This window comes from Neopsephotus bourkii, unplaced genomic scaffold, assembly GCF_033783945.1.
Source record: "Neopsephotus bourkii isolate Nb327-2 ecotype Australia unplaced genomic scaffold, CSIRO-AGI_Nbou_v1 NB_1671, whole genome shotgun sequence".
NCBI classification, from domain to species: domain Eukaryota; kingdom Metazoa; phylum Chordata; class Aves; order Psittaciformes; family Psittacidae; genus Neopsephotus; species Neopsephotus bourkii.
The window spans coordinates 744,803-768,694 of NW_026902145.1; the positions used below are offsets into that span (position 1 = coordinate 744,803).

The window sequence follows — 23,892 nt, forward strand, 5'->3', positions numbered from 1 at the left end:
CTGCTCCTTCCAAGCCAACAAATAATGCATGTTTTCATTGGTGTGAGATCACAGTCGATGTCCAGAGTAACTCCTTCATTCAGATGAGGATTCAAAACCCACTTCACTACCATTTAATCTAGTTTTGTTCTGGTTTGAAGTTACTGGTTTCATTTTAATCTAGGAAGACCATAGAGGTGTATTTCCACTACACAGCCCGGCACTGAGAATGCACCAAAAGCCATGAATTTTCAATGTGAAATAATCTTTGTATTTTAAACTGTGACACTTGCATTACATACACTATTTATTTATATTACTCATGGCACAAGTGGCAAATGGATCTCACTGAGCCTGAAGCCAGCACTAACATGCAGCTTTCCTGTAGACAAAAGGCAATGCTTTCCAGAGCAAGAAGCTTTTGCTTCATTCCTGTGAGCTAGACAAGGTGACACTGAAATTTCTGAAAGGTTGCCGAGGACAGAGGAAGGAATAGTAGAAACTGCTGTGCTGGAAAATTGCACTGCAATAGAATAAATCATACAAGAGCCACAGGAGTCGCATTTTTCTCCTTTCCCTTTTTATTAAGAGAATGAGCCAGAGGTTGGCTCAGAAGACAGACTCCACATCGCCACAGAAACTGTAAGCACTAACAGTTAAGACTTTCATCAAATACCTTGCTTACACAACATTCCTGTATCTAAAAATGAAGCTTTTAACAGGTAAAACCAACTTCCTTGTTTTAAAGATGTGATAGGCTTGCATTTTGTTTCTTTGCTAAACTGTGACTTTAAATACATTTGTTTGGTCACAATCATTGCAACTGCATTTGGAACTAGTCCTCAATACAGAACTGTTTATACTGCTGTAAATCATTGGCTTACAATGCCTATTTTTTTATCAAACTACCTTCCCTGCAAAAGAACAATGAGCAAAGAATTCTTCCCCAGAAAATAAGAAAGCACAAATATGGTACCTTTGCAAAAACACAGCACTCAGATACTAGATTATAATTAAGTTTCTATTCCAAGTATCTCAATGCCCACTATTAATCTTAGACAACTGTGCACGAACCTTTTAATTAGCATGTTATCTTTGGTGCAATTAATATCTTGTACCTCATATGTTATCTTCAAATTAAAACTTTTACTATCTGAGCATTATTAATTAATCAACGTGATTCTAAGAAGAAATAGACATTATTCAAGAGAAACTGAACACTTTCAGCCACTGACAGTCTAGAACCATTTTTTAAGCTGTCTTCAAATACTACAAAACTACCTTTAGTTTACACTGCCTTTGTAGACCATACACAAAACCCGTGACCTAATTATTACATAAATTGTTTTATTCTTGCCAACAAATATAATTTTTGCATTATATAAAACATCTAAGTATTTCAGTAAAAAGAAAATTTTAGTAAAAAAGAAAAATAGATTTTTAAAAATCCTTAATGATCCCCTCAATACATACAAGAATCTTCCTTTCTACTAGGGCCTGTAGTAAAGCCTATAGACAGTAGCACCAATTCAAAGTAAGAAGAGATGTGATCGTCTGACACATGGATTATGATCTTTTATAAGTCACTGTGCTAACTTGATTTCCTGTGATGAATGAGTAAATTCATACCCGCATAGCTTGTCACAATATATTTGATTTGAGACATTAAAAGAGGAAATCATCTGAAGAAGATTTTCCCTATAAACTACTCAAAACCCCTGGAAGGTTTACAATTTTGCTATCACAGATTTAATAAAAGTAAACACAAGTCAGCATAATGTAGCTAGTCTCCATCAACAAATAAAGATATATTTTCAATAGTAAATTTCCTGTGCTTAAACTAGAAATCTCTTATGTCTGTTTATAAGCAAAGGACTCCTTAACCTGTATTGCTCCAAAAGAAATAAGTATATTCCCAAGAAAACACAACAGGAATTAGATGCAAAACATTGTGTTTTCTTTAACTGGCTTAGAAAATTAAAAGCATGACCTATAAATATTTAACCGATGAAATGAGGATTTTCTTAAAACTACAGAGGAATAGATTCCCAGTTTTATTCCACAGTTACTTGATTCCATACAGACTTAAACAGGAAAATTTAGGATAACTGGGCACCTACCTAGCATACAGTATCGCTACCTGCATAATTATGTAAGCCATTCTAGTGATGTGACTCTGCAATTCCTTTTTTTAGCATCATCAGTTTTTATTAACCCCACGTAAATTAAAATCCATTACAGCATATCTGCTTAAATAAATAACTATCCTGACACCCACAGAAACACTTAAGTCAAAACACCTGTAGATTTAAGAAAAAATTTGCTCATACTTCCTACATCCGTATAATACTATAAAGGGAAACAAAAATGTCATAATTATACAGGATGGTAGTCAAACATGCTGATTCACATTATATATCCATATATACTTCATACAGAACACGGTATACTACAGACAGTAATAATATGCATGAATGCACAGGAATGCCTGTAGTAGTGCTTAGGAAGGTCTCCCACAGCCCTCCAGAGATAGCATTGAATTAAGCTTCAGAGGACTACCAGGAGGTCCCTATATATTATTATCTCTGTTTTCATAGAAAAAGTCAGTGAAGGACAGGCAGCATAAACTTGGGCTTGCCCAAGGTCATTCAGCAATGCAATAAATGAAATGGGATTGAAACCCAAATGCTCTGATTTCCATTTTAACAAATACACAGTGTTTTTTCTCTTACAATAAAGAACAAAACCAGAACATAAGCTATTTTAACAGACTACACTTGCTAGCTTGAAGTAATTAGGTTTTACTAGTTGATTTAGAAGAATCTTGAACTATGTTTGGAACCGTAATAAGAAGAAAGAATAATAGGACAAAAGACTAATAAAAGAACCGCTACTAATTTGATAAGGAATGAACTAAATTTCTATCACATCTACATCAGTGTGAATCAGTGATTTTTAGAAAAGGATACAATTGTGCAAGCATAAAGATTCTTACCAAAATGAATCTTTTACATTTCTTACCAAGAAACCAGACAGCTTTCACAATAGAAAGCACAATAATTCTGATTATACTGGTTTTAAATCAAATACAAACTCGATCTAAATGCCTCTGCTCTAAAAAGTCTCTTAATACAATAAGCATGAGAAATACATTTCCTGCTGAAATTACTCCATTCCTTTCATGCCACATGGAGAAACACAAGTAGAATAGTTCGAATGAAGTCCTACTTGCTTAAACAATCTCTAGCAAAGCCTAGATCCCGAAGGTCACATAAGTATTGGAACACACTCATGCTTATTGTTATTGACAATGGAAAACACTCATGCTAATCGTTATTGACAATATAGCATATTTAGGTACTGTTAACTTTCAAGCATCCCTAATCCATAAAAAAAAAAAAATCATGTTCATGGCTTATTACTACACCACAAAAGATTACTGCTTCAAAATCAAAACTATTTTAGATTGAATAGCAGACAAGACAGATGGAAAACAAGGTCATGAAGAATGCATGCAACTGAAGGAACCAGTGCGGTGCCTGAAGTCCACTCTTTTCTGGACTTCCACGGAAAATTTGGTTGGAAGGCCCAAAGCACAAAAGACATGGAAACACCCATCTGTCTCTGCTATGCTCCCTGAGAGCACTGGGCTACCTTCCCAAAGTTACCATTTCTACACGTCCCAGACTTTGAAATGCCAACGAATTGTATCACAAGATCACAGAATCATAGAATAGTTAGGGTTGGAAAGGACCTCAAGATCATCATCCAGTTCCAACCCCCCTGCCATGGGGAGGGACACCTCACACTAAACCACGTCACCCAAGGCTCTGTACAACCTGGCCTTGAACACTGCCAGGGATAGAGCATTCACCACTTCTTTGGGCAACCTGTTCCAGTGCCTCACCACCCTAACAGTAAAGAACTTCCTCCTTATGTCCAATCTAAACTTCTCCTGTTTAAGTTTTAACCCTTTAACCCCTGTCCTGTTGCTACAGTCCCTAATGAAGAGTCCCTCCCCAGCATCCTTAGAGGCCCCCTTCAGATACTGGAAGGCTGCTATGAGGTCTCCACGCAGCCTTCTCTTCTCCACGCTGAACAGCCCCAACTTTCTCAGCCGATCTTCATATGGGAGGTGCTCCAGATCCCTGAACATCCTCATGGCCCTCCTCTGGACTTGTTCCAACAGTTTCATGTCCTTTTTATGTTGAGGACACCAGAACTGTACACAATACTCCAGGTGAGGTCTCACAAGAGCAGAGTAGAGGGGCAGGGTCACCTCCTTCAACCTGCTGGTCACGCTCCTTTTGATGCAGCCTAGGATACGGTTGGCTTTCTGGGCTGCAAGCGCACACTGAAGCCGACTCATGTTCATTTTCTCATCGACCAGCACCCCCAAGTCCTTCTCTGCAGGGCTGCTCTGAATCTCTTCTCTGCCCAACCTGTAGCTGTGCCTGGGATTGCTCCCACCCAGGTGTAGGACCTTGCACTTGGCATGGTTAAACTTCATCAGCCCACCTCACAAGCGTGTCAAGGTCCCTCTGGATGGCATTCCCTCCCTCCAGCATATCAACCAAACCACAGCTTGGTGTCATCGGCAAACTTGCTGAGGGTTCTCTCAATCCCACTGTCCCTGTCACTGACAAAGATGTTGAATAAGACTGGTCCCAACACCGATCCCTGAGGGACACCACTCATTACTGGTCTCCAGATGGGCACTGAGCCGTTGATCACAACTCTTTGTGCGCGGCCATCCAGCCAGTTCTTTAGCCACCGAGTAGTCCATTTATCAAACTGATGTCTTTCCAATTTAGATACAGAAGCTCCATACAAACCACAACTATGCCAGAAGTTACTGCTTTTACTGACCCATGTATCAATTCTTCAGTTCTTAGAATAATGAAGCTACCTCATATAGTAATTTAAAAGGCTAGCGTATGTAATGTTAAACAGGCCATTGCTCAGCTTTGGATGAGTGCTGGATTTTATATACTATATTTTTAACTTAAAAAAAAAAATGAATTCTTTGGTTAATCCACAACCATAATTTTGGATTTCTTTCCAAGGACATGATTCTAATGAGGAAAAGAAATTTACAAAACTTGGTAACAAATACAGTGCATTTAATAAATCTTTGTTATAGCTTCTTATGCAGATGAAGAGAACTAAATAATTAATGCTATTGAGCAAATGTCATTAACATTTTTTGAAGACTAGATGAATATTAGCTTTGTTGGTAAGTGACATTTTGAGTATTTAGGGGTTTATAAGGGTGGTTCTTTTCTTTATACAGCAACAAATCTTCACACAGTACTTTTGTCTGGTTGTAGAAAACTACAATTGATATCTTTTCCACATATACTTAACCTCCTACAGATTTATTTGATTCTCAATAATGACTATTTTCTGGTAAGAGGCATATGTTATTACAGCGCACTGCACTCCCACAAGCTGTCCACTCAGTGTATTTTAATAAATCTCTGCCAAAGCTGTATAAATTTGATCCTGTTTAAATTTAATAAGGATCAGAATATATCAAAGCACAGATCCCCATGGGAGAAATAGATATTTTGCATAGTTATTGAGTGCCCTATTCACAAATACAATGTATAAGACCTAGACCATCAACCTTGAATTAAAAAGAGAGAGAGACTAATGTGTGCAAAGCCAGCTACTTCTTAAATAACTAGTGAAATTAGCGTTTAATAAAACATTTTTTCCTATACTAAACTAGCTGCTGCTAAACACAGCAGCATTGCTACAGTTTTAATATTAGCATTCCAGTATGTAATTACTGAATATCTGCAGCACAGAAATACCTTTTCAGGTACCTTTTGCAATTCTTTCTTTAAAAGACTTACCTACATAAGGATACAGACTGCTAAACATATTGTCACATGCTTCTCTTTGGGTTATACCTTATTCCTTTCTATTGAGCAGAAAACAGAGTAGCGACCATGATGACTGTGGCAGAATACCAGGAGACATAACTATACAAATAGATGCAGATCTAGCATCTTATAAAGAATTTTGAGGACCTTTAACATAAACACAGATACTGCACATCTTCCAAATACAAATATGTTTATATACTTAGTTCTTCACATTCCAACGTTTTCTTTAAAAAAACAAACCCCCCCCCCAAAAAAAAACAAACCGAAAACAAATGCCTAAACCACATTTCCATGAACACATACAGAGACCATACCTCATAGCTACTAGTTACTAGAAATAATTTGTTAGTCTTCCATAGAAAACCTGCCTTCCTTATCACTGGTTTCTAGTAGGAATTGTGTATAACTATACCCCACTTTTAAAATAGCTCAAATTTCTTCCATTGTCTTTGTGTTTACATAGTGGGTATGAGAAAGAAATCAGACTGTTTATCCTGAATTAAAATTTATATTTTCAAAGTAAAAGCATGAAAGTCAAAAGAGAAATCATTTTACATAAAGATCTCTTCCAAGGGAAAAGGAAAAAAGAAAACCAAACAACAATGTACTAAATCAATTTGCCACTGTTTCACAAGTGAGCCACTGAGAATGAAATCACAGGCAGCTGAAATTAATAGGAGTTTTGCCATTGATTTCAACAGGCTAAAGATATCATCCTCAGTATTTTATTAGACACAGAAGCCTGATGTCAGAATTAGTATAGTACAACATAATTTAATCCATCAAAGTGAAGCTGGTCATATCATCACTCAATCGTTGTTCCCGTTTACATCTATGATTAGATTCATTCTTGTTTTATTTTCCCTTTACCATCATACAGGTGTTGGAGATGGGAAGAACCTCAGCCATGTTTGTCAGCAATATAAATTGCATTATCAATCGTCAATATTATGTTTGTTACTATGGTGAAAATGCAGGTATAAAAATAAAGTAGAAAATTCAAATGATATGAGTGTTTGGAAGGCACAACACAGGCAACATAACTCTGCCAGCACATTGCCACTGAAATCATAGCGCTTAAAGCACAGTTACTTTGAATTAAGCTCAAACAATACCATTATATAACTCTTCATCCTGGGTAAACACATGGCTAGGTCTTTTATGTACCACCTGTACCACAAGGTCACAATCTATCTTCGTTTTCAAGAATTTTGGAAAATATTGCACACTGAATGATTATAATGCTGGGTCCAATCATTTAAGCAATTCAGTGCTTAAGCACAAAGTCACTGAGTTAGAGTACAGTGACAATTTCCTTGCTTTTATGGGTTTGTTTCACCTTTAATGTTATTTCAACAAAGTACTTTGTGTTTATTATGGAGATGTTCTGCTGTATTTCCCTTTTCTCAGTTCATGAAATTTTCAATGTAAAAAGAAAAAACCCAGCTCAAATTCCTATTTTGAAAACCATATTGCCATTTTTATTCAGCCTGTATTTTAATATAGCATCAATATTTAACTACTTCATTAAATGAACTGTGACTTTTATAGCAAAAATGTCAGTCTTTGCAGTTCATTAAATTCATTTAAACTATAGCTGCTTGATTTTTTTCTCCTGAAGGAATAAAGGACTATTAACTGAAGGCATAAACTTAGCATTAGCATGTACTTTTCCCTTCAAATTAACATGCAAGATTTGTAACAGTCTTTACAAATTCAAGGGATTGTTTATATTATTTTGCATTATCCTTATTTTTATAATAGATGTCACTTTTATAGCATATACAACTGTTTATCACAGTTGGATATGACCAGTAGGATGTCACAGAGGATATTAACATGCCACGTGCTATTATGAATCTGCAGAATTCTACAAGTAGTATTAAAAATGCATTATTTTGAACTGTGGCATCTATTAAAATAAACTGTGTATTATGTAAAATGTAGTAACTCATGGAATCCAACAGGGTTTAAAAGTACTGTTTTTCTGTTTCATAAAGCATTCTTTGATGAGTATCCTTTTCTAAGGAGGATTTCCATTAACTTAACACAAAAGAACACAGGGAAAGCTTCTGCTCCTCCTGTGGCAGCATGTTTTTGCCACATGTAATAAATCCTGGTCCATATTCTAGGACGTCTACGACTTTAGAGACTAATGTCTCTAAAGCTGGAAAAGCTGATCCATTCTAATTAATAAATTGATGTGATTACAAAATATTTTAATAAGAATAAAAAAAGCTATTTTGAAACGTGCCAAGATACAACTTTCTTTTCAACCTCCCACTTCTTTCAGTGTTTGGAGCAGGTCTCAATGACAGTGAAATCTTTGGGTTTGGAAGACAATCATGAGTTCTTTTCAATTTTACTGTTTGCCCCACATCCCAACCCCCCTCTTCCCCCCACCCCAAACAAAGCAAGTTGATTAGGTTGCTCTCTTAACAGGTAGTAATGACCTGAATCACTACCATCACTTCCTGTTCTCAGATTGCACTAAACAGTCAATGCTTAATTTATTGCAGTACAGATGGTGATTAGGTGGGGCAATGTGGACATGTGACATTTTAAAAGGCTTCACTTTTAAACTATAATACATATCCTCTGAAAATCAGATACTTTCCTGATGTCTTCAACATGGAATCCAAAACAACCTAATACATGCAAACATTTTGGGTACAATTAAATACCATGAAGACTTAGGTTGGAACTAGGACTTTAAAAAATACCAAATAATTCAATCTATGATTCCAAAGTTCACTATATTCCCCATTTCTCTCATACACAGGTACTTTAGCCTCAACATACCCTCCAAAAATCAAACTAGAGAGGAAGAAGAAATTAAGAATGTGGTAATTAATGCCTACTTAAAAGTTTCATTTAAGAAACATTTTTTCCATGCATATTTTCTAGGACATTCTTCTAGGAAAACTACTTTACACCTCCAAGTTTGTTCTGAACTACGATTGGTTTTCCATGCATCAAAAATAACAGAATTTACAGGAAATTCTGGTGCTTGAACTACCTTATTCTGGATAATTTTTTTCTAAAGAATACTATGGAGAATAAAAATTGAGTTATCAAGTGTTTAGAATTCTGAAGAGTTAACATGCAGCTACAAAGAGATAGGTATCCGGCCACTGTATTAAATCCATGTGCTCTAGACAGGTCACAATGACCAGCTCAGTCACACTAGGATGTACATGCACACTCTGCAAAATTGGGATTCCCATCCTAGCTCTTCAAAGCAAACTCTTCACCAGAGTTCAGATAGCTATAATGAATACAAAACAAGTGCCTGGTTTTCCCACTGCATGGACCTCCCAAGGCAAAGGTGAAACTTCTACTTTTCCAAATCCATGTTTTTCTAAAACAGTACAGGGAGAATCAAATTAATCTTTGCTAGCTATTCCCCTCATGCAATCACAGTATCATTCAGGCTGGCAGGCATACCAGGCAATCTCTAGTCTAACCTCTGCTCAAAGCACAGGCCACACTGAACTCAGGAGCTGCTTGCTTTGGGCTTTTCTTCAGCCAGATCTTTAAAAAAACATGGATAGAGATGACCCTTTTGGGAAGCCTGTTCCAATACACCATTGTGATTTTTTTCCCCCTTATATGCAGTCTGAAACTTTCATTTCAACTTGTGTCTGTTACCGCGCATCCTCCCACCTCGTATCCCTGTGAAGACCCTAGCACCACCTCCTCAGAGGTCCTGAAATCTTCCCTTCTCCAGGCTGGAAAAGACCCACTCCGTGAATCCACTGCACAAAGGTCAAGTGTGCCAGGGATTGAGCATCTTGCTAACCCTCCACGATATTTTGACACATTAGACGGAAGATAAAAGCACTTACATTGAGCTTCAGGGTTCTACAGTGCTAAAAGAGCCTCACAGGTCCTCCTCCCAGCCCCTTTTTTAAAACCTACTCTACAAGGGGAAAAAAAAATATTATTTCATTTTTTTCATCCAGATAAAATACTTAATTTCCCATTTTGATACCTGAGCATAAACAAATAGAATACTATTGTTAGTGTAAAGCAGCTGAAATAAGGAGAATCATTACTTTGGATAATTGAGGCTTTGAAGAAAACTTTTACATCAGCTATAGCCATCAACTTCAGAGTTTAACTCCCACAACAAATGAACCCATACTTCAAAAACTAAAAGCTAAAACCCCCTAAAACAGTTGTATACTGGCTTTCAATCGCACCTTGCTTGCACAAAATTATGTACCTGTACTGGAACATACTAAGAAATAGCAGCAAATAAACATGATAATAAGAGTTTTGCACTCAAACTGACTTAGAAGCAAGCAGCAAATCTTCACAGTACCTTTCAGAGATCAATAATACCCAGGAAAGTATGCTACAAATGTAAATAATCAGACCTCTAGAAATAAGGCTAGTGGTGTCCAGGAAGAGTCATCCAATTCTTAAATCCTCAGAACCAGCAGGTATATGCTACCTTCTAAATTTTTCTGGACATCCAGAATTAATCTACAGATTTCTTGAGGCCAAGACTCAAAACCAGTTCCAGAAACATCAGGCTACCATGTTCAGTGATAGAAATGACAGTCTTTCAAAAAAGATCTAGATTTACCAGGTCTTTGACTACTGTGCCACACATTCAGGCCATTTCTTTTGTAAACAATAGCTAAACTAATTCCACCCCAGTTGAAGAATTCTCAAGATCAACACGTCAACTCCTTGTTGACATACCAGCTTCTGCTCACTTTTACCTTTACTTAATTCAACTTTTCAAAGAAAATTAGTTGAAGGAAGTTTCAATTTTACATAATCCAACCATAAGACCATTTCAGAAAGTCACCAGATAATCTTTAACAAACATGCCACCTACATTTTTCTATCATATAATAAGAAAAGGAAAAAATCATAAGAGCAGTTAGATATAACTATTAATAAATAATAAAAACAAATAATAACAATAACAGAGGACAGGAGAAATTTCCCTGTATGAATACCTAAGAAATTACATTGTTATGTTTGCACACTGGACTAAAACCAGGTATCAATGAACATCACAGGATAAAGCATAAAGCATATTTCCCTGGAACACTGAATTCTCAAAAACTTCTAATTTGTTTACAAAAATATCAACACAATAAGTCTTTTAGAACTGAATTCCTTTTAAATTAATTTACTGATTTATTAAATTTAAGCTAAATACTTGTATCTTTACAACTTTAGCCGAAAACACGTATTTCATCACTATGCCTACATACACAAATACTCTATATATTATAAAAGGAGCTGTATAAAATGCATATATTTCCTACCTAAATAGGATTATAAACTTGACTTTTCAAGGGAAAATTGAAAGAATGAAATTATGCTGTATCTGTATCAAGGTAATCTATAATTTAGCCCTTAATTCTGTAATTCCACTTTTATCATATATACACAAACAAGACTACATAATCTGTCTTGTGGATTAAAGACAAAATAAAGATATCCACTATTATCACTTGATCTCCAGAGAACAGAAACGTACTTGCATTGTTCAAGAATACGAATGGGCACTAAGGCACTCTCAAGACATCCACATCAAGACAAAACATTTAATAATTTGATACCATGCATCCACAGTCTGCCGAACTTCCTGACACAGATTTTCCATTTCCTCCTTCAGACACTTCAAGGCTCTTCACATCTCCAAGGAAAATCACATCACTTCTAAAGAAAGAACTAAGTTATCCCTCTGAATCAACAGATATTAGCGAACTCCCAGCATCTGTAAATCTCATTTATAAATGTTTTCCACTATAAAATTACACTTCAGACATGAATTTTCATTACTAGCTGTATGCACATCTCCAAGATTGTTGTTGAGTCTGTAACTATCATATCTATACTTACGTTGTCCAAATCAGCCTTGCTTGGGATCACAGTGCAGATAACAAAAATTCAACATTGTAAGTTAGCAATGTAAACATGAAGCCTAAAAGAACCACATTAAAAAAAATTAAAAGTACAATTAACCCCTTGGTTCCTGTTTCATCCAACCACAGTATATGATATTTAGCATAAGCTTTGACCCCTTTGTCCCCAGTATTACAAGAAGAATGCCTCAGACCTTACTTTTCAGGAAGACAAAGGCTTTCTTCTCATTCCCAGTCTAAGCCCATAATCAGTGTTTCTAAAGCCACGCTTGTAACAACACTGTCTTCTCTCACACCCTGCTGTTTCCAGTATTACTGTTAAAGCATAGACACTTCGGGATTTTTATGTCTTCTTTTATTAAGAAAACTAAACTCTCCAACTGTAAAGTAAAAAAAAAAAAAAAAAAAAAATATTTGCTGGCAGACGGGCAATTTTATGTGTCAGTTCTTTCACACTTCAGAGATGGAAGATTATCTAGAGCTTCCCAACTTGAATGTAGCACTTTGCTTCATTTTCATTTGGTATCTAAGCCAGGGAACACATAATAATGATTCATTTATTTAGTAAAGGTGAAAACTAAATCAACAGGAGACCATTTTTAGGATTTCCAGTGAGGCAGATGTGTTGCTTCTGGTAAGGATGAGAGGGCAGGTAGATCCGATGCTTTCCAGCAGTCAAACACTTCTAAACATTACAGCCTGTCCTCACATAACATATTATCAGTACTGATTCCTTTGTTTTGTCAGCAGGTACAAAGAATTGGCTTTATCCTTTTCAGAAAAGAACAGTTCAGTGCCCAAGAAACTACTGCTTCAAAATGCATCCTCCGAGTTGAATTTTTTGCAGCAAGTCTATGAAGCACAACTCAAAACCAGAAATGTCTCTCTTCTTCAAAGAGGATACATGCTTCTGTGCAGGAGCAGGATTGCACCCATTTCTTCTGAATCTATGGAATATCTTATAAAGGAAGTATAAGAAAGAAAAAGCTGAGAATGTTTTAAATCAGTTCTTATATGAAGTTCAGGTTGTCTCATTGACTGTTTGGTTGGGGTTTCTTTTAAAGATAATCATAAATCATCTTCACACAGAAAACTCCAGTAGTTGGGATCAATAAGGCAACTGGCCTAGCTCTAGCATACATACTGAGATTCACGATCTAAAATCATGTTATTTCTTATTTCTACATTCAAAGATCCCTGGCAACTAGAATTTCAAAAGACAGACTGCAGATAGGAGCTCCTTTGCTTCGATGCCATCAGCCAACCTAACAGGAGCAAGGATGAACCTCTCTCTCTTGTGATCAAATGAGAGCCAAAGATCAGTTCTCCAAAATGTACAGGAAATCTTTAAACATAGTAACATGTATTTTAACATGTATTTTCACCCTCTTCTCTGGAAATACTTGATCCTCAAACTGCTGTCTTTCCTAGTCACCATTCCCTCTTTCTCATCAAGGTGTTTCACTGCCATTTCTCTAGTCTTTTTCTAAATATCCATTTCCTTTTGGCAGCAGAGAATGCAATGACTGCTTCCTACCACAGCAGTGCTGAATATGAAATAAAACAGTAAGACCAAAGTAAGAAGAAATGGAAAAACTGTAGTCAAAATGAAGCACAAGATCAAAGATTTCTCATTGACAAAATTCTGTGTCAGATTTGTGGTGCATTGTTTGTACTCACTGTAGCTGCAAAGCATCAATCTCAGCTCATGATTCTGAAGGACCAGAACTGATTTTCCTCCATGGAAATTGCTCCTTCCTTTTTACTTTCACATTCATTTTAAAAGAAAAAGGTTACCTCTGGGGGGACAGAAAGCAAATGTATGCTTCATATCAGTTCTAGAGAATAAATGAAACTCAGAAGATCGACAAATACTTTATATAGTATAAAATCATATGGATAGCTATTATACTGTTATGATTTCTAGACTTTATCTTTTCATACACATTTTAAATACTCTATTGATGCCATGGTATTTTAATGGAGTTTATTATAATTTTTGAGTCACAGAAACATTAAGAATGAGGCATAACAGGATAACGCTCACCTGCAATTAGTCATTACATGAATAAGCTCTTTATCATTACAGTTTCTCACTTATGCCTCATGATGGAGTAATGCTAAAAACTTTTATCTAGAAATAATTCTGCAAAAACACCCAAATTTGTGGAACATGATGTAGAAAGAATTATAGTGTAATTAATTAGCAATCCAAAAGTTACTAGCCACGACAAGGAGCCCCATGGTCTCCAAAGAATTTGTACGTATCCTGATGTATGCATCCTGTCCAGTAGCAAACAGCCTTTCCCCACCTTTTCCAAGTGGTGGAAGACTGTTGCAACTGACGCAGAGCAACACACATTGTCTGTGCTTTAAAAATGTGCGACTGTACAAGAGTCACTTTTTTGATTCAGTGTTTATTGGTTACATGTATTATAAGTAACAGCTGCCAATTTTCTTTCCAAAAACCACCATCTAGCTCAAAAAAAAAAAACAAAACATACTCTGTTATAAAGTGAAGAATCTGGATTCTTCTCTGGTATGTAAACTCTCTGCTAGACTATTAACAAAAGGGCAAAGTCTGAGACCTCCCTTGAAAAACTGCCATTTACTAGAGACAAGAATACAGGAACACAGGCAGCATGCTTGTATGACATGTTATCACCAGCAATATATTTGTGCTGATAAACGTCAAAGCCAATCTTTGCCATCCTTACTCAAACACTTTCTATCTAGAAGACAGAAAAAGGCTGCTATCCTATCACAAGTGTTTGCTGACTCAGTTTAGAAAAACGGTTTGCTACTTAAACTGGTCAAACTACAGTTGCAGATTGCAGCAGTGAACACCAAAACTCACAATGCAGTTTTATAGCTGGCTTTTGAGAGTAATTACAGGTAGAACAGCAAGACTGATCTTTAGGCTGCACACTATCACAAATCTGTTTATGTGAAATACTCAAGTGCTACTGGTTTGCCTGCTTGAGTACATATTTAATGAACAAAACTACTATGTTTTCCTTTCATATGATCTTTGATTAATCTAAATTATACTTAGCCCTAGACTATACTGCCAGCCTTTCACCTCATTCAGAGTTGTCCCAGTTGTGAGTGTTTCCAAGAGTTTCAGGTGTTTGCTGTCTGCCATCAGCCAGCAGGTCCAAGTCAAAGCAGGCAGCAGGGCAAAGGGAACAAGAGAAAGGCACCCAAGGAATGTGTTGATGCAGAGGTCATGCCAAAGGTCCTCTCACAAATAAGGCACCCACAAAGCTGTTTCCACAAAGGCAAAATGTCAGAAGTCATCATCCCCAAAAGGCATGATGACTGGGAGAAGATGGGGTCCTGAAACACTTCACTGAAGCCAAAGATCAACATGTCCAATTCAACTATTACCTTAAGGTAACCATCAGATATGAGAATGCAGGTGATCACTGCTTGTAAAATCTTTGAAACAATTACATATTCTCAACAAGCCACTCAATACCCTACGTGCCCTACATACATCATCCAAGACCCCAGCACAAAGCTATTATGTTAAAAAAGGCTTTAGACAAAGGTTCGAGAACAAAACAAAGGCAGTTTTCCTCACCAGCAGTTCTGCTAGGCCATAACAGGTAGATCTCTATCACGGAAGCAATAATGCAAGCCACTGTTTAGGAAGCTGGGTTGCTTTGCATGACATGACATCTGATTTACCACACCACATGCGCTCCTCAGGTCTCAGCTGCACCACCACAGGAGCATAAAGATAACTTTAAGTAGGTTTTAAAAATGTCAGAAGCAAAGGACAGCAGAAGCATCTGTTAAGTCCCTTTATTTAGTAATACCCTGCATTTGTAAATTATTTGGCAGGACAAAATAAATTCATACAAATTACTTCATTTTATTTGAAATAACAGTTATTGCATACTCTCAGAAAACCACAGACAGAAAGTCACATAGGTATAAAACATATTTACTTTAATGATTACTTTGTAGTGCAAATCTAATTAAGCTATCATGTTTGCACCCAACAATGTATTTACGTTTGTGAACAGTGCTGAGAGCAGTCTTGGTTTTCCTTAAAGTTCTTCTGTAAAATTCTGTTTATTTTGCCACATATAGAATAGAGGGGTTTTAGGTAAGGTTAATGTATCTCAAACCATGTCAAACAAAATAATAGGCAAAAAGAGAACCATGTGGGGTTATGGTAGGAAACCACAACTATCAAGTTTTTCACTAGAACAAGTCAATACCACGATATCCCCTATTTACATGACCACCTATTATCATTACCATTTATCCACATGCTTACCGAGAACCCGCTAAAGCAGCAGCATTAACCTACTAAAGCAAACACAACCACTGTTTTCCCTGCCTAATTAAATTCTTATTTAAGAAAGTAAATTGCTGAAAAACTAGAGGACTGCCAATCCTCCATCAGTAAAAGGTTACTGATAAAAGTATAGTTTAACAAAAGCACTTTTATTAATAACAAATTAATACTGAAATACAGTATCCTATTCAAAACCATTCAAAACTCATCTGTTTGTATAAGCCTTATGACTATAAAGACAGTGACATAAAAGAAGAGCAGATAAATATGATCTGCTCTGAAAATAAGCTACTCTGCTATGCAGCAATTGATTTTTGCATGGTTTTAACACAATTTTTCATATCAAAATTAGACAGTTAATCAATATTGAAGTGTTCAAATATGTCCTGAACCTACAAACCTCTATATGTGACTTTATATGTGACTTTTAATAAGAGCTGTCCCACTGGGATAGAAAGGATTATTTATACAGCTCAGGTGGTTTTCAAGCATGGACTCAATAAAAATAAACCAAACCAAACCAACAAAAAAACACAAACCAAAACAAAAAACCTAGTAGTGTTTATACATCCCATTTAATCTTTTCTCATTATCAGCTGTACAGATTTACAATGTAAGCTATACCCACTTTGAGTGGACATGAACAGAAAAGATTTTCTCTTGAAAAAAATTCTTAAGAAAACCAAACGGAGAAATGAAGAAAACTCACTTTAAGTGACCAAAACCATCTCTGTATGCAGACTTAATTTTCCACAAATCCTACCACAGTGGTAATTTTACATGTTTGCAACCTTTTTGTTAGGTTGCCCAGTTGATCAGAACTCTTCAAACATTAAATGCAGAAAAAAGAAAATCCAAATGTATATGTGCCTATTTGAGCAGTATTCTGCTTTAACATAATGATTTTACATAATCAATTATGTACTCTGCAAAGCAGATGACACAGTGAGAAGGTACCCATGATATTGGACATGCAGCTCTCACCTCAGCCAGTAGTAGATAAGGTCATGGCAACCACAACCCCAAAAAATATAAAAAATAAATAAAAAAAAAAAGTAGAAGACAAACAGATCCCTTACTTCAGAGGTTGCCAGTCCAAATCCTGGCATTTCACCCCAATATACCCTCCATTCTTCACTTCACCATGTCACAACCCACTCTTTTCCATAAGATATACAGTCATAATGAGCAAGACAGTAAGGCTGCAACTTCACAACAGAAAAAATAAAACATTAATAAGAATTTCTCCCCATGAAATGTCAAAGGCAGGCATGATCTAATGACCATATAAGTGTAAGATGCCCACATTGATCAGCCTCCAAGAAAAATAAACAAAACAGAGATACAAGTGCTGTGATGGTGGGGGAGGATTTCTTTCCTTTTTTTTTTTTTTTTTTTTTTGTTAATTCAGCTTAAAGGGATATTAAGGGAAGCTTTCAATTTCCAGTTTTTGAGAATGGATTGTTTTCCTTCCTGATACCTATACCAAGATATTAGGCAAAACATGAGCTGTTGGGCAAACTGGCCATGCAGGAGCAAACAGAACACCATGCCAGCAAGTGGCACATGAACTATACAAACCGAAAACTAGATGAACTGTTCGTTTAAAACACTTTTCATTTTCAATAATAATATTGTCTAGTTTTGGTAGAACACCTATTCCAACAGAATTGAGTCAGTCGTATCTCCAGCACTCAGTTCATAAAACTCATTTTTAATGTGATGAAAATAGTATTTTCAGCCTGTCTGCCCACTATCATGGAGTGCCTGAGAATGTTCAGGAAAACATCTGTTTGGATACCTGAGGTACCTGTGGCAGAAACAGATGTATGACAACAGTCTCTGATTTTAGTTCTGCTAGTTCAGCAGCCCTGCAATGCCTGTATTTTTCAATATATTGTTTCAAGTACAAACAGGGAGCATACATTCAAAACGGATTTTGGACTGGTTTGACATGTGCTAACATGCAGTAAAAAAAAGATATGAAATAGAAATCTAGTTATAAAAATAAATAATGAATAACACAGCAGCAAGCATGATCTCATCAAAGTCTTCATCTGAAGGGAGCACAGTGGCAAAGACCAGAAGGCTCTTGTGTGACATTGTTATCTAAAGTCCTGATTAGATTTTCACCTCAGAGTTCTCAATTTTGGTAGCAATCATCACAAAGATACTATGGTGACTGGCACTCTATAAATATATCACACAGATAGGTAACAGTACTGAAGGCTGATATCAGGCAAGAGTTTGAAGCATTTGAAAACTCAACCCTGCCATTAGGTGTGTATAACAGTATTCAATTTTATGGTAGTAGAAACGTGATTACAGACAAAAAGATAGGATTAGTGCTGTACAAATTCTTCTCTTAAATTAGATTATCAGCATTCAATAGCATTAGTTAGGGTTTTAGGAAGTGCCAGAATTAGACAAATATATAGGTACATATTAACTGTAAATTTAAAAAAAAGCCTGCAGCAAAAAACAAAGGTCATAGTTTGACTGGCCTCACTTTGCCACACACCACACAAAACCACAATGACTTCCAGCTCATACCAGCCACCCTCATTTCAGGTATCTGCTGAAGAACATAAACTGATATTTCCTGTGTTTCTGCTTTAGATTTTATTAAAAATTCATAATAATTCATTATAGGGTTAGGCTGGACTCAGTTGCTCTGGATGAATAACAACAATGCAGGCAATGCTATGGGAATGAGGCTCTTGTCATCCCAGTGAGTTCAGTCACTACTTCCTCACCTTAGAGCAGAGGTGCAAATGGGTGTCCATGTCCACAGCATGCATACAGAGTTCTGACTGCTGCAAATTATCATTATTTTAAACAGGCCCACTGGTCACTTCCACACATGCTGTAAGCACTTCAGATTATCTCTACACATTAAACTCAATCATCGTATATTACCATGCATTATTACATATATCTTACTAATACAATTGTAACCCATCGTAATAAGAACACCTAAAAATATTTTTAAAAATCAACTAAGTATACTTTGTATACAGTCAACACCTTATGTCTTCATAACAAATGGTACACTGGATATAGAAGCTGCATTATTTGAGCAATAAAAAAAAACTGTGTAGTGCACAATCCAATTAGTACTGCCATTATACCTGCTCATTCTGAGCAGCATAGGTGCTTGCACAGTTGCTACCTTTGGCATACAGGGTCTTCCTTTCACAGCTAGCTCTTCAAGTACATCAGGAAACCTGTGGGATGATTGCTCCTGAAAAATAGCATCATACAAACCATGGTGATGATACAGATTATAATTTATATTCTTGTGGACATACTCATCAATCATTGTACTGCTTCCAAGTATTGGGAATCACATGTTCAACATCTTTAATGCTGGACTGGACAGCCAAGTACTGTGGGAACTATTTTGCTCCCCACAGAAGCTGCCTGCACAGTCCTGAGATTTCAAGACATCAGAGGCAGGGGAGGGTTGTTCTGTGAAAGCATCAGTTCAGCAAGAAAATCAATTGGAAATACTGGCTAAAATGACATTTACTGAGTTGATACTGGAAGAAAAAGTTCCAAATCCCTTAGCTAAACTGTCTCCAGCAAAACCAGTATTTGTGTCTCTGCTTATGCATCTCTACTCTCTACCTTGTGGGACCTCTTTGGTGTTCTCTGGCACTGTCCCACCACCTGGGGCTGCCTCTGTCATGGTCAGACTGCAGGTACATGTGTGACCACAGCACCCATCAGCTTCCAGTCAGCACAGGCTACTCTGGCAGTAGCAGAGCAGAGCCTCAGTGTAAACTAGCATGTATGCAGGGCATGGTGAGTGAGCACAGCACTTTCTACCTTACCAGCATACATGCACCCATTGCCTCTCACCATCTGTTATATGAAAGAGAAACCTATGCATACATGTAGCCACATCAAATTTGCAAGAAGATAAATTTTCAATCATTTGCACAAGTTTAATCTATTTTTTCCTAACAACACATACTAACAGAAATGACTTACAGCCCCAGTTTAGCATGTTACTAAACTACTGCTGTCTTTGCTTTACCTCTGGAAGAACAACATAACCTTCCTGAGCTTCCTTTGTAAAATGCAAAATATTTCAGCCAAAAACATCAAGCTCTGACATTCACATATATATGCTAGTGCTTAAATTAAGGTATGTAGGTTTGAAATTTGTATCCTGCAAGGACAATCTGTATAGAAGACATAAATATTATAAAATGTAGACAGCTAAACAATGAAGTAAGGATTCTGGAATTTAATATAATGGTAACTCAAACACTGAGCTGTACACATTTAGGTTTTGGAGTTTTCCTTTTTTCAAATTGCGTTTTAAGAATTATGGGTCCTTTAATAATAATAAAAATGTATTTGCTATGATGAATAGCAGTTCCCTAAATATTTTTAGTACAAGACATGTAATTTACTCAGTAAGTGAAAATATTTGTTTAGAAAAAAACTAAACTATAGAGAATGTCCAAAATCATTCTCCATCTGCAGAACCATAAAAGGGCTCAAAACAGAAACAGAATGGTTTACAACAGCTGGTCTCTTTCAACTTTCAGAAATTTTTATATGTACTTTTTGATCGGTTTTGTTGGGGTTTTTTTTCAGTACACCACACCAGGAATTTTCTAGAAACAGGCATGATTTCCCCAGTGCAATTCCATGAAGCAGGGGTGCATCGCTGTTATCCCAAACCACCACCACCAGCCAGACACATGCAGGGTCGAGTTATGTACTCTCACACCAGAACTGAAAACTTATCAAATATGGCCCTGATCCAGCAAAGCACTTAAGCACATGCTTTACTTTAAACATGTAAGTAATCCTATTAAAGTGAATGAGACTCAGCACAAACCACTGGACTGAATCTCAGAATACCTTGGTTGTGGCCCTGATTATGTCAGTGACTGACTGTGTAACCTTGGACAAATCACCGTATTTCTGTGTCCTTCCTTCTTTTGCCCTTTACGTGTGTTTACCATGTTTCATACCCTCTCAACAGAAACAATCCCAACCTGGAATCTTCTAGAAACTGCTGTACTACAAATAACAGCAGGGATACTTACATACATTAGTCTGTTTTCAAATGGCTATCATACACTCAAAACTAATGCTCCCCCCAAAAAACCAAGAAGACATGCCTTACACCTCAGTCTACTTACCCAGTATTGACAACCAATGCCAAAAGCACGACACTGCTCTTAAAAGGCAGCTGTGGAGAAGGAATCCAAGCAAAGGGGACCTGCAGATATGGGCCAGGGCAGCTCCCGAGCACATGTGGCTACAAGCCCAGGACTTACACTACAATTCCCCTCCTGATACTGGTTCCTTGCTTGCAGGTCAATATGAGATCCCAAGTCCTGCCCAGGGCTGCATGGTTCAGTCTGTTACATGGTACAGCCAGGGCTGTACCCACAGAAGGGACTCTACAGTTATGGGAAAATCTGTTTAAGTTAGCAGGTGGAAGCCAGCATTGTCCACATAGAGTGCAATGTGTTTACACTAAAAGGCTTTATGTTCAATATTCTTAGACACTGTGATATGACATAGTTTTCCACAGGCAGGCCATACGCCATCAACGCTATGTCTGATAATCCTGAGAATATTTTGACATAAATAATTCTGCCTTTGCACATACACACAACCACACAGGTTGTTTACTCTTGCCATCACACTTCCTGCTTCTCAGCAGTTGTCACTGGCAATGTCACTGTCACAAGGAGAATATGGATTCAGCTCCTAACAATGAAGCAGGCACAGATGAGTGGGTAGGATACTCAAATGAGTTTCAGAAGGACTTGAAGTGAAATACTGTCTCCAGTGAAATCAATAACAGTTCTTCCATTTACTTCAGCAGAGTAAGTATTTCAACTCCTTTTTTTCTATGCCTTCTTGTCATCTCAGTGCCTAACAGAGTAATCATTTATTTTCCTTAGGAACACAGGCAAAAGGATGAAAGTGAGGGAGGGAAGATTTCAAAATAAATATACTCTCTTTTTCAGATTAGAAAAAAATAACCCCAACAATTCATAATTATTCCTGTAGTTACAGATTATAAACAATGCAGAAAATGAGATTAGATTAACGCAGGTAAGATCCTTCTTTCTAGGAACTCATTCACAAATTCCTCTTCTGTCCCTGAAACACCTGTATAGCACGTTGCTGCTTTCCTGGTGGAGACAAGGAAGAGCTCACAGCAGCAGCAATCCAACCTCGCCTGTGTCAGCCTGCTCCCGATCACGCCTTTTGCATACAAAAATACCTATTATAGGAGACATGCATCATGAGCTGTATTCTGTTCATTAAAATATTTTCTGCTGCAGATTGGAAGTCTGACCTATAAGTGACTTGCCAAAATTACATTCAGAAGCACAGCAACTGAAATGTGTTTTTGAACAGGTCAAAAGTTAGTTACTTTGGACTTCTGAATACATGCTCTGTTCTCATTATGATGAAGGGAAATACAGTCAAAAGGTTATCTATAACTGTGTATTTGCAGCAAGTTAGGGGACACAAACTACTGGTTTCCAGAAGACATTCAAGATTTTCGACATAAAAATGAATTTAAAAAAGAACCCATACAGTAACCTGTAACAGAGCCTGAAAAAAATGCCTGCCATGCATAACACAATAAAGTCACTGAATAAGTGAAATTTATAGTAAGCATGCTGCTTCCCAGTCAGTGCTGCATGTTTCCCAAATTAGTTGGCATATCAGAGAACAGTGAACATTTACTATGGATTTTAGAGCTAAGTCTTTAGCAGCATTCTAAGTTAAGGTTGACATTTCATCTTTAATTCATGCTCCTGTGTCTTTCTATATTAACTACTAACAAAGCAGCATGCTAACAGCCTGCACACAGAGAGCATGCGCAAGGGAGGGCCGTGCGCGCAGCGCTGCTGTCTCCAGTGGAAGGGGGTCTGTGCCATCCAACACAGAGGCAGCCCCCAAACCGGACAAACTGACTCACTTGAACTTCTCATCAGCCATGGTGGACGTGGTCGGAAAGAGCTACAGAGGAGTAAGCCCATGGTGTCTTCAGAAGCAATTTCTCTAGGAGAAAGTTTTTTTCAGCTACTGAATCTCTTCGTTTTTTGAACGTTATTTCTCTCTCAAAGTGATCCTCGTGTTTCATCAAACTTAATCTACTCTTTCAGAAAGGATTCTTAGAAAGCAGGTTTTAAGAGAAGTTCAGACTTCGTGCAGCACCCTTCTTTTCCCCAACATCTTGTAAGAGTGCCTCACAAAAGGCCCCAGAGGTTGGACAAACAAGAGCACCAGGAAAAACACAGTGTGAAAGGGATCTTTATGTGCCTGTGTGAGGGCCCAATGCTAATAGCTCAATGTGCCATTGACACATCCCAATGCAAACAGCTAAGTCTTTTTCAAAATAGCGTGAGTCACAGTGTCATTCTGAACTTTGCCTTTCCCAGATTTGGGTGATTTGTGAAACAAATCATCCCCGTATTGTTAAAACATATTTCTGTAAATGCAGGTATCCCCTTGGGAAACCACTGTCGCTTCTGACTGTAACGCTCACTCCGTGAACTACTCCTGCCGCAGAGAAGGTGCGAATAGGTAGAAGTGGTACTGTAACTTCTCTGACAATCATCTCACACCAAACCGTTTGCTATCTCCCGCGCTAGCTGCTGATGTAGTTCTCATTAACCCTCCTGTTTGGTATAATTCTTCAGTTAGAGACTGGCCGTAACAGAGCCAGGATCACTCCAAAGAGCAGAGAGAAGGGAGGGGTCCCTTCCCTTCTTCCCGCCCCAGCAGGGCCACCCTAGCCCCCCAGAGCTCGTCCCGA

General features: G+C 37.3%; 1 protein-coding gene across 2 annotated transcripts in view; it reads right to left on the minus strand.

Moving 5' to 3' along the window:
* Positions 1-23,892, minus strand: part of TOX3 (TOX high mobility group box family member 3) — a 78,274-nt gene that overhangs the window by 53,270 nt on the left and 1,112 nt on the right. The gene's annotated exons all lie outside the window — the stretch shown is intronic.